General features: G+C 34.4%; 1 long non-coding RNA gene across 1 annotated transcript in view; it reads right to left on the minus strand.

The window, feature by feature from the left end:
• Positions 1 to 6,903, minus strand: part of LOC137615319 (uncharacterized) — a 63,038-nt gene extending 56,135 nt beyond the window's left edge. The window contains exon 1 of the long non-coding RNA XR_011039217.1: positions 6,813 to 6,903. This is a non-coding gene — a long non-coding RNA (uncharacterized lncRNA). The remainder of the gene's footprint in view (positions 1 to 6,812) is intronic.
• Positions 6,904 to 7,404: the final 501 nt, after the last annotated feature.

Here is a 7,404-nt window from a genome sequence, read left to right on the forward strand (position 1 = left end):
GGCATTTATAGGATTTGCACACACATTCCAATGGGGATTATTACTTTTGACCTTGAATGGCAACCAATTCCATCATCCCAGCCACCATTCCCGTGGGTGACTTATCGTTTCCCTCTCCTGCTCCCTTTCGCCTTTTATATTCCACAAAATTTATCGGTAATTATTCTATTTTACTATTTCAATATTAGTCAAATCTGACATTGCTATAATTGTTGTTGAAATTGTTTTCTATCGAGAAATAAAAATCAGACATACTCATAATATTCTTACAAGGACAACAGTAGGTTTTTACAGATAATACTAATTTTTGTGGAAATAGATTAATAGGCCTACGGTAGAGACCTACTTCTTGTTTGGCCAATTATCCAGTAGAGATTACTCTCTTCTCTCTCCCAGGAAATGAACAGCCTACGGCAGTAGACAACTAACTGCCTTATTTTTATTTTCATGCTTTTTATTTTGATGGTGATGAGAAAAAAAAAAGTTTATTACAAAGTACAGGATTTTATGTTTATCCCTTATTTGTTTCGTCAGTTGATGATATATATATATATATATATATATATATATATATATATATATATATATATATATATATATATATATATATATATATATATATTTATATATACATGTATATATATATATATATATATATATATATATATATATATATATATATATATATATATAGCATATAAATATATATTAATAAACCAAATCTCTGACCTTGTTTATGCATTCATTCTCACTATATTCTTCAGAGTGATGTGAAAATTTTCATCAAGTTATTGTATATATTTTACTGTAATTTATATCAACCAACTCATTTAATGATGTTATTTAAGAAATGTACATGGATTTTGTGGAAAAAAAGTCCAGTATAATATGAACATATAATTATTAATCAGTCCTGACAAGAACAAACTATTTAGAGTTTGATACAAAATAAAATATACATATGATTGAAAATAATCTTGATAAAATCATTTGAACAATTTATCAAATAAGATATAGAAATGAATAGATTGATACTCTTATAAATATCAAATAATCATGGCATTATATATAATTATGATATTATTTTTTACAAGGAATCTAAAATATTTTTGACATCATATTTTAGTTTTCTGTTTTAACATTAAATAAAAGTGTTCTGTATGAGAAATCGTTCCAATAAAATATACAAAAATGCAATTTAAATATAAGAATTACAAAAAAAATCATGAAAAATAAATTAACAATTTACAATACAAGATTTAGACAAAAAAAAAAATCATCTTGTTAGAAAAGTGAAGAATTGAAACATATTTATTTGGAATGCTTTTTTTTTCTGAAAAAAAAAAATCTAATATTTAACTTTATAATCAACTTTTGTGTGATATAACATAAAACAATTTTTTGGATGCAACGCTGGGTTACCAGGACAAGTAAGACAGCAATACGCAGCTTTCTTACGGCCACCGGGCCCGTAACGATCGCTGCAAACAGCACAATCTCTTAGAAGATTATCTGGTATACAGTTCATTATATGGCATTTATCATTCCTTAGTCTTTCAGGTACTTCATGTCTGTTGACAAGAGATCTTTTTCCTCCCAATTTTACTCTGAAATCACCAACAAGTTGTTCACATAGCTCTTTTCTATAATTACGATGGTTTAGTGTTTTCTCTTTTTGGGTGTCCATATGTATTTTGTACAGGAGAAAACTGTTGACAATAGATATTTCAAAAACAAAAAAATATAGCTTTCTTCACCATTTTATGGACTTCTGTATAAAGGCATAAGAAGAACAGTAGTGATCAGCCCTATCAATACCACCCATATTTGCAGTATATTCGCTGATTACTTTTGGCTTTGTTATTTCTTCCAGCACATTTCTTTTTGCAAAACGACGCACAGTTTTAGTTGATGATGAATGGAACGTTGTAAGCATCGTCACATATCGTTTATCACGCCAACTAAGAACGTGATAGCGGTTACTCTTGCAAAATGACACGTGTTTACCAGGAGAGAGTTTTATCTTGCCTTTTTTTATATTATTTGGGAGTCCTGCCCGATTTGTTTGAATAGTCCCGGTCAGATGAATTTTTCGCAGCAATAGCTCTTTAGCTAACTGAAGATTGGTATATAGTCTATCAGTAAACACGTGGTATCCACTGGATTTCGTTGATTTTGTAACCATATCAACTAATTCCAGTATGATTCTAGTATTGAATTTATGTTTAGCATTGCCAAGAATGTCTGTCGTTGCTTTGCCATAATACGGTATTAGCGCTAAAACATATCCAGTCATTGAGCAGGCTATATCGTACACTTTTAGACCCCATTTTGTAGGTTTCATTGGATTATACATTTTGAATCCAATGCGACCTTTGAATGGGACAGTGGACTCATCGGCGGACAAATTAGCTCCTGGGTGATAATACTGAAGAAATCGAGGCATTACGTAATCTATCACTTGACGAACCTTTGCTCGCCGACCTTCAAAAATATCATTAGATTCACTCGGAGGAGACACAAGTAGGGCCCAGAAAATTTGTAAGAATCGTTTTCTGCTAAACACAGATTTTGTGAATTCCCTGGAATCAACTTTTCTGGCACTAAAAATATCACTGATAGAGATCTTCCGAAGCAACCCAATTTGAATGAGCAATCCATGAAAGGCCATTACTTCTTTTGCTGTTACGTCCTTCCAGTCTTGCCAAACAGAATATTGCTGAAGAGGACGTTTTACGTTGATTTTTTGCCTTGCATAATTATTTTTTTCATCGGCAATCAATTGAAATAACTCCAAGGAAAAAAATAAATGGAAAAAATCTAGCGGGGTACGCATCCCAGCTCTAGGGGGAAAAAACTGCTGTTTCCCCGTATGAGAATATTCTTTTAGTTTATGCACGCCTTCATTATATTCTTCCCATTCATTTTCTTCATCGTCACTGTCACTACCTTCATCATCGTTCACTTCTAGCAATTCTCGTGGAGGGTCGTAGAGCCTCTCGTCAAAGTCACTGCCAGCGTGCTCAGAATCGGAATCGGATGAAGCATTATTTTCCATGTCCATGTAAACCCCGTTATAACTAACATCACAATTTTCCTCATTGTCGTCGATGCCTACAAAATCATCTTCTGAAGAACACATATCAAGACATTCTAAAATTTCCGACGTAGTTCGCAAAAACTTTTTTGAGGAAGCCATTATATAGGATAAGTGTTTGAAAAGCGATGATCTCGGAAATTATCTGGTGAGACGGGAGTCGATCACAATCGGTACTTGCTGCTGAACGAGGCCAAACGCACTGAGAAATGGATATCGTGAGTGTCTGCCTTTATTTATTAATCTAACTCGTCTTTGGGGGAAAAGGGGGGAGAGGATTAATTAAGAAAAAGAGGAATATTAATCTTTAAGAACTACAGAAAACGAAGCAACGGTTAAAACAGCGAATAACTTTAATTAATAGAAGCAGTTTATGAATAAATAAGATCTTTTCGGTGGGCTACCAGAGGTAGCCCAAGTACTAGGACGACGTATTTTACTTGGGCTACCACAGGTAGCCCATGGAGTGGAAAGGGTTAAACTGTCTGCTCATCAGGTTCCTCTTCGCCAAAAAGACAGCCATAGGACCTACATTGTCAAGTACAATCATAAAACACACATTGAAGGTAGTCAAGTTTAATTAAATCTACGCCATCCTATCACTAATTTCTTGGAAATACTTGCAAATCACTTCTTTCATATATCAAGTGAGAGCTTATCGTATTATCTAGGAGCTGCATGTCTAAAATCTTTAGAACCCCCTTTAGAGGTAAATTTTGGGTTCAATAACTTTAAACCTCCAGTAACAGGGCTTTAAGCCCTGTCCACACGAGCATACCCGATGGGCAAACAGCGATACCAAACCACAATAGTTAGTAAGAATGAGGGTTAATGACGCCAGAAGCGGGGAAACCACAGACAGGGATCTGGAATCATAGTGTTGCCAGATCCCTGTCATTAGTTTTCTCGCTTTTGACGTCATCAACCACCATATTCACTAACTATTGTGGCCTGGTATCACTGTTTGCCCGTCGGGCATGCTAGATCGTGTGGACAGGGCTCAACACGTTGACAAAATTTGACGGTCTGTGTGACTTAAACATATCTCCATTATTTAAGGCATCTAGTTCTAATAGTTTGAATGTCACTAATTATGAAAAAAAAAAATTGCTAAATAGGAAGCTAATGCAGCTCAAACCACTACGGGTGTAATCCTAGAGCTCCCCTGATTTATCTTGCTGTTCGTTTTATAGTTTGTAACAGAAGATCTAGTTTAGGTAAATTGTAATATAAAAGCGTTGCAGTTGACCAATCGAGTAATAACAGTGTCACTCGTTTCTTTACGCTGACCTTAGGATATCAATTGATGAAATATTTTAAAGATACACCTCTTCCGACTGAAGTTACAAAACCAAGGTTATTAATTTTATTACTTATAGGGACCAGACTGCTATTAATATTCACTTGAATATCACCTGTAGTTTTCTAACCTACATATAGTTATATTTGCATTTACTTTTCAGTCTATACATTAAACCATTTAATTTCTTATCCATATTCTCAATTGAATTAATAAAAATAATAAAAAGGGTCTCATTCGCAAATACCTCGAACTTTACTCTCTCTATGCATTAGTTTTGAAAGATCAAGTCTATATACACAATAGATTTTGATCCAGTATGCCTCGCTCTTTGCCGTAAGTTTCATAAGAGGAATGGAAATTTCGAAAAGATACATAGCTCTATCGCCAATTTGAAAATTATCATACTATCTGAAGTAAAGAACACACTGATTACCTCGAGACAACCTACTATAATTAAAAAACGAAAATTTTATAGATTGCTATATGTAAGCATTTTCCAACTACTAGAAATCAAAAGATAAAATGTCATTTGTTTAACATACTTATGGGGTCTTTAATAATGACCGATTATGTCTCATCACGGTAATTTTGTGTAAAATAACCTTAAGAATTATTAAAGTGTTTTTATGAGTAATGAGATTTCATAATTTAAAGGGTATTTTTCAAATGACGTTACCAACACTTCATATATCAAATTAGAAAAACTAGGAACATGCATAAAGAAGTTGTAACGCTGTGAATAAATATATCGTTCAGTCGTTTTAAGTGGTCTTAGGCAAGAGAAAATATTTAATGAATTTAAAAAAAAATCGTACACAAACTTAGCTCATCTATATATAGATACTTTTATTCAATCATGACAACAATTTCGTAAAGCAAACCACATGAATTGAATATAACCTCGATGCTTTGTGGCGTAATCTGTAACAAGAGCTGTGGTAGACTATTGGAAAAGAATTTGACTGGTAGTCTGTTGGACGGGAGTACAAGAAGCGCTCAAGCTAGGTCCAGAGTAGATTGTAACCTTGCGAGGTTTGGGGAGAGCCTACAGGTATATTCTTTTGTCACATCAGCAGCCATGCCTGGACTTTCTGGGTCCTAGCTTGATGGAGAAGAGGGGTGGGGAGCCGATCATATATCTAGACTGTATAAGAAGTCTCTAGGACAGTCCTATCCCGTGGAGCGACCTTTAAACTCTGTAAGAGTACCACTTAATCATAAACTGAATCCTTGCCAACCCTTATGATCCTGCGTATTGCAAACACAGACTACGGTAGTTCAAAACCATTTCCGTTAAGAACTTACTTTTCAGAAGTATTAAGTAATTGTTAATTTATTATTTCATTCCAGGCCAGAATCAGCAACCAAAAAACCTCATAAAATTGTGTACAATGATATTCTTAAGCAACTTAAATCGTAACCAATCTTCCTTATCACTCATTAAAATATCAATCATATAAAACCTGTTACGTGTTAAAAGATGATCACCATTAAAAGAGCACAAAAATCATAAACTACCGCTCACTGCGATATGTAATAACGATTTATAATAGAAAAACTCTAAAACACAAGAAATAACGTGAAAAAACTATTTCGTCATAAACCACATCGTTATATGACCAAACAATTTAAGTGTTCTGAACGTTCTTGTGGATAGGCTTATGCATTACTGTTCATAACCTTGAGAATTTTCAGTGCTAAACCACATGTGGGCCCTTCCATGGTTTATAGATATATAATAACCAACGAGTAAGTCTCTGTACAGTTGAGAACCAATCAAAATCCCATTCCCTAAAAAACGTACTTAATTTCTCTGATAATATTTCGATTTAACTGTCAAACCAGTTAAGTTACTGATAATATGCACATGAATCTCCCCATAAATAATTGTTATGCTACCTACAAAACAACATAGAAATGAAAAAAAAAAAATCTGGTAGTTTTCCATTAAGAGACTTTACTCGTCAATTACCAATTCCACCACTACCTAGAAACTGCACAAACGCGGAATTTGTTATTTACCCCGCGAGATCTGTTGCTCTACAAGATTTTTAAATCAAATCTTTTAAAAATGCGAGGACGACGACTGAATAAAATCTGACATTAACCGATATACAAGGCAAAACAAATATCTGTGTTAACTTCCTGAATAGCGAATGCCCCACCTGACTGGTGATCGGGGTATTATAGCGTAAGGCAACTAGAAATACCAAATGATGATGATAGAAATAAAAATGACGAATTAGGTTTGAGAGCAAACCCCAAGTGTTTAGGGTGACACACAATCGACTCATCAACATAAATCGGATAAAACAATAACATAACTTAGATGAACGACTAATATCGAGAACCTCTTAATTAAGAACTTGTGCCAACAACACAAATTCTTTTAATTTATAACATGTAAATTACCTCAAACTACATAAACACGCGATGAATGCCGGAGACATGGCAGTCCCGAGTTCTATCCACACCCAGCTCCTAACTTGAATTGACGGCTAAAGACGTGCGAAGAGAAAAGGAGAGCCTTAGAGTTGGCGTGAAAATGTCGATGAAAACAGTAGAAAACGACCCATCAGACACGGCAATTCCGCTGGAATTAACGGTCGTTAGACAAATGAGCAAGTATATGATACTTTAATTTCTAGCCAAATACATGAACCATATATTTATTCCTGCTCGCTATCAGTGTTTTATACATTTCTAACCATAAATATTGGAACAAGTTCACGAGTTTTCCTAACCCCAATGAAAACAATTATGTGGGATCCCAGAGGGAAACCGGAGTCTTGGTGGGGAAACACCTAAGGGTTTGCTGCAATAGTCTTAGTCAGAAATGCATAATAAACACAAGATAGCCTGTAATAAAAACAAAAATACATGGTTTATGTAAGTGGCGTGGTATTCAAGCATCATTTCTACACATACATATCACGTCCATCAAATGGTTTTTGTGCCATCGCGGATGCTTGGCTTGCAAATAAAAATCATCCCATTGTTCCTC

This window comes from Palaemon carinicauda, chromosome 21, assembly GCF_036898095.1.
Source record: "Palaemon carinicauda isolate YSFRI2023 chromosome 21, ASM3689809v2, whole genome shotgun sequence".
Classification (NCBI taxonomy): domain Eukaryota; kingdom Metazoa; phylum Arthropoda; class Malacostraca; order Decapoda; family Palaemonidae; genus Palaemon; species Palaemon carinicauda.